The following is a 12,105-nucleotide window of genomic DNA, read 5'->3' as shown; positions in this document are numbered from 1 at the left end:
TTTTGGAAATGCAATGCAAGGCAAGACTCCCGCTCCCTTTTAGAAAAGCTTTTTAAGTCTACCCATGCACTCCTTACTCAGGCAAAACGCCTGGGTTTGTTATTGGGTCTTATTTTCTCTCCTGAGTAAGGACTGTGAAATCTGGCCTGTTCTGGATAACTGGGTGGTGTTTCAGGTGGCTCTTGTCTTCTTAACCCAAGATTTGCCATGCATGAAGCAAGAACAAAGCTCTGTCTTGGCCTGCCACGTACCTTCCATGTCCCTTTTCTGTATCCACCATGGGGAGGTAGTTTAAAATCATCTGGCTACATGGGCCAGGCACTTCCACATGACTAACCAGGCAGCTGCATATCTTCCTCCTGGGGCAGAGCAAGTTCAGAAGCCCTACTTTTGCAGATGGGCATCTGTGTCAGCTTTGGGTCTGCTCCTTCCCCATTCTTCTCCCCAACCGTTTATTTGCCCTGTTTTAAGCACTCAGCTCAGTGCTTCTGGGTTCTTTTTACTACTTATGTTCCAAAAAGATTGATGTTGGGACAAAAACAGCAATGTAACTCCTTCGGTGCTATGCTAACTGCTTTGTTCGACCCAACCAAATGCTGGCCAACCTACAGATTTCCCCTCTTTGTCCTAAGAAGCACCACACATCTGTGTCTTGAACAGGGATGGACTGAGAGGGGTGAGAGAGGGCAAGTGTGATTTTGAAAGCAATTACAGTTTCATGTGTATCTAGTAGAGAAAAAATAAGATATAAATGCAGAGTGCTTTCAAAGCTAGTTATCGCCCACCTCGTGGAATTAAATAGGATATAGCCTATAAGGTATTGAGGGCATTACATATATATATTTAACAAAAAGTTCACCTGATCAATAAATCACCCTTTAACTTTCCTGAAAATGCACTATTCAACAGTAAATACATCTGGCTGTGTTTGCACCTGGTTATTTTGCTTCGACCCACTTCAGCAGCAATGGCTACTTTAACTGCAAAGATAGAAAAATGGGAGGAGAGTGAAAACTCCATCTAGTGTGTATTAGGCCTCATGTGAAGTGGGTGGCTATGAATTTTCAGGATTAAAGGGACTAATCAACATGTATGTCTGTGTCTATATATACAGTCCTGTGGAAATATAGAAAAGCATACATGCCGTGTTACTGCAACAGTATATGTGTTTTAATATATATGAACACATTGTGAATTCCAAAGGGCTTTTTGAGATGAGGAAGGTAGTTTCTGGTGTGAGGTGCCAGTAATTTGGGATTTGCAAGCAGGGCTGAAATAAACATTCCTTATATGTATTTTAAGTAAAAATAGGGAAAAAAAGACCATCAAAAGCTTAAGGTCCTTCTGAGGAAATGCTATACAACCTGATCTTCTTCTTAGGAAATCTGGAAGCCAACATCAGGCCAAAAATGAGGGCCAAATGCAGTTACCAGTTACCAGTATAAATCAGTAAAGCTCCATTGATGTCCAGGTGCCTCCTTATATTCCCTGTCCTGAAAATAGTAATTTCTGCTGGTGCTGGTTTTGTTTTTCTTAACCTGGGATGATATTTTTCCTGTTTGAGCTTGTAGATTTTGTGAAAACTAAGGCAAAACTTGGAAAAAATCAGCAGTTTCTTTCCAAGTGGAGACATCTGAGTGTTGCATACCCCCTGACCTACACAGGGGCTTTGTAGTCCCTGGGTTTAGTTGAGTATTGCCATTGCAAGGAGAGCAGCCCTCTTAATATGCACAGCAAACTGGGCTTTCCTTTACAGGGGTTAATCCCTGTCCAGATCTGGTTTCAAGCCTTCAAATGCCACTAAAAGGGAAAATGATTATTGTATTCTCTCCAGATGTCACTACTCTTCATCAGTCACAAGCAACTCATATTTTCCCTTTCTAACTGTATTTACCAATAAAACTTGCTGCCAGAGTCAGAGCCTCCTTCCCTCAGACCCAGCTGAACACCACCTACACGCTGGCCCCATCTTTTCTCCCCTACTTCCACCTTAAAAGCAAACACTGTTCTTTCCCAAGTAGTGAAGGTCCAGGACAAATCCCAGCTGATTACACCTGCAATATGTTTGCTTTAGGATTTTATTTCAGCTTCTGAGAGCGTGTGAGTACACAGAGGGACATGCACCCATAGAAATTCCAATAGCGTGAAGTTGAAGCTACTTGACTTCAATGGGCTTGCTCTGAGCGGACACTGATGTAAGAGAAACTATACACCAAATGTTCCCCAGGCGACCCCCTCAAACTACTACAGTTTTACATCATTCCCATTTAACCTGTTTTTTTTCAGTAGTTACTGAAGCCTGGCTATCAGTCAACAAATTTATAAAGGCTAAGTAGTAGGAAGTGGACTGGTTTGCACCGTAAATCTAGTACGACTCAAGCAATTAAACAAGCCTTAAATCATATGTAATTGCAGTCCTTTGGAGGAGAGCTATGAGGCATGTTTTCTAAAAACACAGCCAAGTCCCTTGGTCCCCATCCTCTCCATGTAGGGAGAGGGAGAAGGAAAAGATTTTACATTGGATATCAAAGTTTGCCATTAGCTACAAAAAATGTGCCCCCTGCCAAAATGGATCTAAAACGTTTTCTTTTGGTGGAAAACATTTTTCTATCAGGAAAATAAGTGGTTTGGCAAATGTTTCCACTCTGCAAACTTTTACCATTTCAGCCTTTTGTTCCAATGAAGAATGGGAAGTAATTCAAGTGTTTAAATTACTCAGGGAAGGACCATTTCACATTTAGGTCTGGTGATTTCACACCGTTGCCACTGGGGCAAGTTCAGACCATTCCGCTAAAGATGATGTGATTACCCAGTATGAAACCAGTCTAAGATAATTGCTGGGGTGAGGGCCTTCCATGGTCTTCTCTGTATTCCCTATCATAGATTAATGGTGATGTGCTCAGGAACCTGAATTAGCATGCCACGTCATGGAGCTGTTCCCCTAAACCCAGGGTTTTCACAGCAAGCCTATATATTTTGGAGGCTTTGAATAACTTTTTGATTGCAAGGAAATGCCATCCCTTTGGTGTGTATATTTTTGGATGCACTGTTGTATACAGAAGATAAAATCATGGTGCCTGAAGATACACGTTCTCTCTCCATCTCTGCCACGGGCTGTTGGTTGGAAAAGCCAAGGGGATTTTAGGGTTGTCTCTGCTGGCAAGTATAGTATGTTCCCTAGTACCACTGGCCTGTGCTCCAGGGCATGCAATATGGGAATGGTCAGGTTCTTGTCTGACTCCCATCACCTGCCCCACCTCCAACCCTGGATCTCTGCCATACTTGCCCCAGGTTTTGCAGTGTGGGTTTAAAGATCCTTTAATGTGGGTTTAAAGATCCCTAGCCTACAGAAGTGCTGGGAACGCAAACTAGTTATATACTTCTTGAAAAGCTCCTGAGCACCTTCCAGCTGAAAGGAATCCTGAAAGTCCACAGTCTTTCTCAATTTAGTTTTCATCCTAGGAGCATTTTTGATTAGTGAATTTTGATAGTACTGGGAAATGGGCACAGCCGTAGAGAATAGCACAATTTAAATACTTATACTTCAGAAGTGCCACTTTTCCCATAAACATTGAAATTTGACTAATCATTGCTGGAACTTTTTAACATTCAAAACCTGGAAGATACTTTTGCACTTAATTCTTCAGGTAAAGCTTATTCAAGGAGAACAAATTCCCCAATCACTACAGAATGGTAAAAAGAAGGTATAAAAGCAAGACACCTGGGTTTTTCTAATGTTTTTGAATGCAATAAACTGTAACCACTGAATACTATCTATTTACCTTGCAGTGGGCACACTGGGACTGCAGCCAGGCTTAGGAACCCCTTGTGCTAAGCACTTTACCAAAACACGGACTCATGGACCTGCCCCAAAATAGCCTTCAGTTTCACTGTGGCTGTTTGTGTGACCTTGGGTGAGTCATGTAACTGCTCTGTGCCTCAGTTTCCTCATCTGTAAAATGGGAGGTGCAAAGCCTGCCTCACAAGGATGATGCGAGGATTATTTAGTCAATGTTGGTGAAGTGCTTTGTGACCTTAACATCAAAGAGCTGCAGGACTGTGGCTGAGCTGGGCAGAACAGGACAAAGCAATGTATGGTCACCTTCCCCTTGTCTCCATGTAGCTCAGCAGAGACAAATAGGCAGGCTGATGCGAAATTGGGCTTCTCAAGGAGGACTAGCACAACCCATTCAAAATGCCACACTAAGCTTTTGGGGACTGCTTTTCTCTGTCCCCTGAGATGCTCCACTCTCCCTTTGGAAAGCATTTGGGGAAGTCAAGTGAGAAGCCATGGATTTCACAGTCATGGAGATGGAGAAAGCAGAGATGGAAAGGGCATATGGGTCATCAGGTGCATTCCCGAGTTCATGCCACAGGCATCCCTGTGTCTTATTCTCCCACTCAAAATCCTGTCTGGTTGAAAATCTTCCAAAGCAATGGTCTGCTCACCCCAGTCCCTCTTGATCAGGAACATCAGACAGAAATAGTGGTCTAAGCTTTCCTAGTAAAAAGTACATTTTTGTTAACTAAGCTTGAAACTCAGTCATGCCCATGCCTTCAGTCTTGCCTTATTAACCAAACTCAGCCCATTTTGGACCCAGGTCATTCATCTGAAGTTCTTCCAGTGCCATTCTAACTCAGTGTATGGCTTGCAGGTGAAGATGCCCATCCATCCAAGTTAGGATCAAGGATCTGCCAGTTCAGCTGGGAGAGACTGTTTCCTTCCTAGGTCCCTTCTGCACCTCAGCCATCCTTACTGGGGGTCTAGCAAGACTGTGACCCAAATTAGACCCCCAAAAATAGATCTGACTGAACAAGGAAAACTGTCAAGTCCTGACACAGGCAACACCTTTTCTTTCCCAAACTGGTGTTTCAACACCATTTCTAGCTTCTGCCAGCAAGCTGCACATGTCATGCTTAGGAGATATGAGGACTGCCAACAACCCCTGCTCTGAGCTGGCCAGGAGAAGTGGCCAAGGACAGACCTGACCCTCCTCTTCTGCTGGTCTTGGTGGCACTTCCCTTGATTTGGTGCAGCGCTGCTGAGGGCAGAGGCTGGCTGCTTGTCAGCAGCTGTCTGAAGAGCTAGGGTGGTTTAGTTGGGATGGGCTGACAGGTGTCAACAAGATGCAAAACTGGTGCTATTAACTTGGCACAGAGTGCCTGCGAGTCCCTTCTTTTTCGATCACCAAGCAATTACCTTACGCATGGGAAGCCCATTGTTTATAGACAGTGTCTGTAGCGCGTTCTCCTTTCACAGGAGGGCTCTGAGCATGTACTCTGTTTTATTCCCCAACTCTTCCTCTAATTTCCATATATTTGAGGGCATGCTTGAGCAGGATTTTATGAACAAAAGAAATAGAGCAAGGGACAGCCCAAAGGTTTAAGATCTCAGAAAACCAGATGTGCAGATTTTTTCTCCAGCTCAGTCCAGTGGGACTTCTGTAAACCCATCAAAGCCATTGTCTATGTCCAGGACAATTTCTTCTCTGGGCACCTGGGGGAGTTGACAGATTGAGATATTCAAGGCAGGGCTCCACAGAGAGATGAGATCTAACTTGCTGAGCACCTTCAACTTCCCCTGGTTTAGTGGAAGCTGAAGGCATCCAGCACATCCCAGGAGGCATTCCAAGTCAGGTTGCGCCCTGTTTCTGTTAGATTATGCTCTAGCTTTCAAAGTTCAATTCTGCTTTCCTTATATCAGTGCAAACATGTTGAACATGGTTAAGATGTGGTCATTTTAATTTAGGAAGGCTGTTAAAAAGTGTCTAAAGTGCTAGGTAAGAGCTCGCAAAATCAACATGCCCCTTAAAAGGCCAAATTCTGGTCTCAGCTTCACCAAGGCACCAGCCACCCTGCACAAATCCCACTATTTTTTATGGGAACATCCCTTTTTTCTGCTTTCAGGCCAGAATTTGGCCTGGAACCTCCTGCCCTCATTAACTCCAGAAAGCTCTGTTATGTTTGTTGATGATGGCTATGTTAGGGCAGTGACATTTCAATTCTCAAAACCTTGTGGTGCCTTTTCTTGTGGTGCTTAACCTTCACAGGACTTCAGTCGAGGCAACCACTTGCATCAAACAGCAATGCCAGTACTTTTCCTCTATATTATGTGCCAGTGCAGTAACAGACTTTAACATATACATATATAAATATAGATATATTGCTATAGTTATAATTATATATATATAATTGAGGTTCTGATGCCGCTGTATGGGGAATGGACCATTCCTCTGCAGGATTATACACTGCTCGAGTGAAACCAACAACTCAACGTCCTGTAAAGCATTACAACCTTGGCAAGGAGCTCTCTTTCCCACATTCATTTTTCCAGCTCCTTTCTCTCCCCCTGCCCTTCTCCTCCCTGCACTCTGTGAAAGCTGCTGTTTCACTTCATAGCAATTTCTCCAAATAGCCCTTCCCATCACCAGCATATGCTGCAAGCTGACACAAGGCAACATCTTCCTCCTGCCACGGTATGGGGAGGTCTCCCCTTGCCATGAAAGGAGGACGATGCGGCCAGCGGGGCAGTATCCCAGGGCAGCATCCTTGCCTTTTCTTTGTGATGCAACCATCAGGTGGCAAGGGCATTATTCCCTGGCTAGCAAAACCATCTGCTGGCAAGCCTCTCCATCTCAGCTTCCCCAGTGAGACAGAAACTTGGTGTATTTTTAGTTTCCCTCTTTGGATGCTCAGCTTCCCGTGCTGCTCCAAGCAAGCCGAGCAATGAAGCCCTCACTGCGGAGGAAGAGGGAAGCTGGTGAAGGCGATTTGCTTTGCTCATGCGAGTAGTTCTGCCTGACTTCAAGGGAGGACTTTTTATTGTCAAAGGACTGCTAGGTTGGGTCAATCATCACCTTATTGTTACCTTTGAAATATTGCTGAAACTACAGATAGGTGATAGAACAGATGTTGAGTGAAGGTATCTACTAAAGGGAACAACACCAATAATACTGTAAAAGGTGCTAGAATCAAACCTCATTTTATATTCTTTGGTTCTTAGAGAAAAAAATAAAATACACAGAATTCTTCCTGTGCAGCCTTACTGTAGATTGTTATAACCAACTCTTTATCCAAAAAAAACAAAAAAAAAAGTGAAAAGGTTAAAAAGGACAAAAATGAAGTGATCCTGTATAAAGTTGTAACAAACATGACTTTCCTATATAAATGTAAATGATCAGACATATATTAACATGCACTTATGGCAGGCAGCAAGCATGAAAAGCTTTTGAAATATCCTTTTAAATGTGCTACAACACCTGTCTTTTTTCATTTGACTGGTGCAAAAGGGAATGTGCCAAGTCACTTTTATTCCTTTTAATTCTGTTTGCGATTTGGGGGAAAAGAGGGATGGAAAGAGGGTGGGGGGGTTTAGCTAGCACGGAAACATGGAATATTCATCTCAATTTTACTTTTTTATTGTGTTTTGTTGTTAGCTTATGATGTTGGTGATGGTGTTTGGATTCACACTTCATTTCTCAAATGTTTTGAAAGCTTTGTTGCCTGCCCCAGGTGCTGAGTATAACTCTTACCTCAAGAATGCTTATAAAAAGTCAATTGATTTTTCCCATCTCTGGAAAATTGAAGTGAACAAATGACATGAATAACAAGGAAAAAAAAAAGAAAAAAAAAAGAGAAAAAAAAAAAGAGTAAAAGCAAACAACCAGCAGTGAACGAAGGAATGAAAACTAAAAAATAAATGAAAGAAGTCAAAGCAGAGGTTTGGTGATCAAACCCAGCCATTCTGGTGCTTTTCCCCTTTTTGTGTTGCTAATGATCAAAATTACATGAGATGGGCTTAGACAAGTTTGTGGTCTTAGGATGTAGCAAAAAATGTATTTAAAAAGAATACAAATTTGCATGGAAAAAAAACTGATGGAACATTTAAAGAATGGCTGTTTCAATGTCAGACGTTTAATGTTAGCATGTGTGTGTGCTGTATATACCTTTTCATGTGTGACATGTACAGTTGACTGAGGAAAAAAACATATGGAATCGAACAAAAAAATAATAATCAGATGCTATTTTATCAGATGATGCACTTTTTCACCTTGATGAGAAGCCACTGTTCACAACTATGCAATCTTCCAGTTTCTCTCTCTATCTCCTCTCTCCAACCTCAAATTTCCCAACTATTTTCCATAACCTAAACCGTTTTTTCTTTTGTACAAAGAAACACAAAAAGTTCCAAACTCTGGTTCAAGGTGAGAGTGCTACTGTGACTTTCTCAAATGATAAGAGCTAACAAACAGACAAACAAAAGGGGTTTGGTTTGGTTTTGTTTTTAAGAAAAAGGAGGTTCGGACATGACCCTCTTTGTGTTCTCTAAGTGAATCAATGTTTTCTACATGTGCCAGGCTTTTGTTGACTGTTTTGGGGTTTGATTTTGTTTCTTGATTCATTTTTCTCTCTCTTGGGTTTTAGGATTTATTTTAAATTTGTTTCCTTATGTATTTTTTTTTTTTTTTAATTCTGGTTTTGTAGGTATTGGGGATGTGAAGATGAAGGTGAAATTTGGCTTAACTTCAAGTGTTTTAGTACATGTGTGTGCTATATGTATATAGTTTTCTACATAGAATATTTTACGCTCTTTTTAACGCACTTTACGACTTGTATGTACAAAGTTGTCTATATAGAAAATGTAATGAGTGTTACATGACCTTCAAGGAAGACCATTTTGATTATGAGGAGTTAAGATGTTTGAGTATCTTACACATGTGTGTGTATTATATACTATATTATATATTATAGAAATATATAATAGCGTATGTCCATGTTAGGGTGTGTATAACATATACACACATATCCAAACACATGATTGTGCCCATCTATACCATTAAAGTAGATGTTTTGTATTTCATTAAGCTATAATAAATAGCCTGACTCTACTGGGTAGACTTCCCTGTCCTTAGACAAAAGGTAGAATATTGTCCTCCTGTGCTACTAACAGAGAATATTCCAGGGGGATTTAGCCTTTAGAACGCTTCTTTCACCACCCCAGTTTACCACTGGGTGCCGAGGAAAGAGTGTTGGTGAGGAAACAGGGTCATCCAGCGATGAGCTCAGGAAACCATGAGACCATGAGATGTGGCTGCCATGTCCCCTGCCCACCACTGACTCACCATGCAACTTAGATTGCATCACTCCCACTTCTCTGTGCCTGTAAAACTGGGTTTGCTAATGCTTATCAAGCCTTTAAGCACTTTGCACTCATGGTCCCCCTCTGCAAATACCGCAGGGTGCCTCCCAATACCAGTGGGAGATGATTTGGGCCAGTTTACAGTGAGATCTTCACCAATCTACCCCATGTCCTCCATCTCTCTTCTGTTCCGGAAGCCTACTACTGCCTCCTTGGGCCGCGCTTTGACCTTCATCCCCTAACCATGACATTTTAAATTAGCATCATTGTGCTTCTTCCTTCCACGCAAGACTTCTCTGTCCTTGAGAGCTATGGCTTGCCATGCTAACACTCAGTACCCTTTATAAAGAGGTACCATCCTTAGACATGGTACCTCCAGGCACTAAAATGACTAAGCAAAGAGAAAAACCCTGGGTTGCTGCCATTAGCCCATGCTTGCCCTACATACTACACACAGACCTGATGGTCTTGATCCTTATAGATCCCTTCCAACTTGAGAGATTCCGTGATTTCTATCACCTCAAGTTTCTTGGGGTAGGGCAGATGAAACCCCATTCCTGAATCATTGGACAACTGGTTTAGTGAACTGTTAGACAGCTGATTTACCACACACAGCTGTGGATACAGAAAGGGTCCTTACAGAAGCCAGTAAAAGTGGGAAGGATGAGGGGAATGGATCTGTGGCATCTCTTCCATGTGTCAGTGGGAACACAAGTGTGTCCACATCAGTCTCTGGCAGCATGGTGCTTCTTTCAGTCTTTTGTGCTTGAGCCCTTAACAAGAACTTCATGTCAGCCTTGTGACATGTGTTAAAGCCACATTTATATGACAATGACTGTAGTGGAAAAGCTTGGGGCATTCTTCCTGTCTTTCACAACCTCATGGCTTCAGTTGTTGATCTGTAAATTCAGGTGGGCTCAGGAGCCTCCTGTGAGTGCTTCCTGTAATTCAGTTCTCTGGAAAGCAGAACTCACTGAAAAAACTTATTGCAGGTCATCTCACCCAGCCTTACGTGTTACCCATAGTTTATTTAATGGTATAAAAAGTAACACAGCTGTATCGCCTCAAGTGTCTATGTTTCTGCTCTTCCTGCACAAATGCGTGCTCTTCCATCTACCCGCACTAGCAGGTTTTAGGCTCTGGTTGTGGCTAGCATTTGCACGGATCTATAGCTTAAACCATGACACCACGTTTTCAAAGCATTTCCCACCATGGCTTACCATGAGACTTGTCCTCCTTCTGCTCTGCCAGCATTCAAAGTTACCTCCTACAGCATAGTTCCATGCTTGCTCAGCAGCCCCTGCTAAAATGGCACATCCACATCAGGCATTCTCCTCCGAGGACTAAGGCTATAAGACTGCACCTGAGAGAGGGACGCACTCGAGATCTGGGAATTTGATTTTCTCCAGTGATGCACATTTTCTGTGACAGTCTTCTGGTCACGCTAGGGATTCACAAAAATTCCTTGAAAATTAATGAACAAGCAATAACCTTCTGTGTGTTTTTCTAAAGGATAAGGTCATTCTTTAACTAAGTGAAAAGCAAAATCTGAGCTACAGCGGTAGTAGATTCACACAGCAAGCTGGTAACAATCTCATTGGCTTGTTCTTCTGCTCATTAGCAATCTGTTCTGGTCAATTTTCCTCATTTTCTTTAATTCAGCCATGACATTGTAAATGACATGAGAATAAAGTTCAGATTGCCACCATTTGCAGAACAGCTGGGGAATCACACTCTTTCCAGAGCACCACTTCCTACCTTTGCAAGAAGATTAGGAGATGTTTGAGCAGCAGCAAAGGAGGTGCCTAGTCCAGCTTGTTGATGTTTCACACACCTGAGAGCTCCTTACATCCCTGATAATATGTGGCTCCTGCATCCTGGGATGTGAGGGTACCATGCCCTTCTTTTGTTGTACATGCCACCTCATGGATAAGGATGGTCCAGTGGCCCAAGGAGCTTTTACCAGCCTTCCCTATGCTCAATCTTATTCAAAAGGTTTTTCTGTATCCAACTTGGTTTCTCCTTGCTGTAGTTAACCCCACTGCTTCTCATCTTCATGTCTTTTCTCCTGTGGAAGCACCAGGTACATAATGTCGTGGATTGATAGACTACATTTAAAAGCCAGGAAGCCCAAGGCTATTCCAAATCCCTCCCAAGCTATTGTGATGAGAATTAACTGAAAAGCCCCAGTCATCCAGGTGCCTTAACAAGTCTTCTCGTGGGAGTGCAGACCAAGCAGCCACATCCCACCAGGTACCAGCACTGGTCAAACCAATGCCCGGTCACTTCAGTGGTACCGTCTTTCTTGCCACGTATCTGCTGTTGCCTGAAAAGAGCAACAGAATCCATCAAGGGGCTGCTCTTCTACAAAAGCCTTCTTTTGTTGGCCACCATCAAATCCAGACCGACATTCACAAGCATGTGTTGGTGAACGTAGCCTCAAGTGTTCCCAGGGTGTGCTGCTTCCTCTTGACTATCAAAAAGAAAGGGGAAATGGCCTTTCTTTTGCTTATGTTCAAACCCAGTAGAGTCCCCTATTATAGAGTGCTCCCTCGCTCCCTCTTTGTATGCCTTCATGCACTACTAGTACCCCTAGAACACAGGCTATTTCTCAGAGCTGTTTTATCAACAGTAAAAGGTATGAAAAATCAATGGAAAATTTTCCCTTGGAGATTACTAGTTTGTAGGAAACGCTTCTGATTTACATTCCCCTTCCCTCCTCCCTTTCCAAATGGCATTATTTCTAAATGGGCTTTAATATCAATCTTAGTAGGATCCATTGATTAAGCTGTGAATCAAAGCTCACTGCTGTGTTGGATATACATATGTTAACAACAGTTGTGTTAAGCCAAATTTAGCAGCCAGATTCTTCAACATCCCTTTGTTTTGTATCTACCTCACTATGATTTCTTTGATTTCTTGTGATTTGGTGTTGTATACAATGTCAGAGGTGATATGTAGATAAA

This window comes from Pezoporus wallicus, unplaced genomic scaffold (assembly GCF_028554395.1).
Source record: "Pezoporus wallicus isolate ANWC-B61680 ecotype Strahan unplaced genomic scaffold, APGP_CSIRO_Pwel_v1 contig_6464, whole genome shotgun sequence".
Lineage (NCBI taxonomy): Eukaryota > Metazoa > Chordata > Aves > Psittaciformes > Psittacidae > Pezoporus > Pezoporus wallicus.
Note: the sequence above shows the minus strand (reverse complement) of the source record.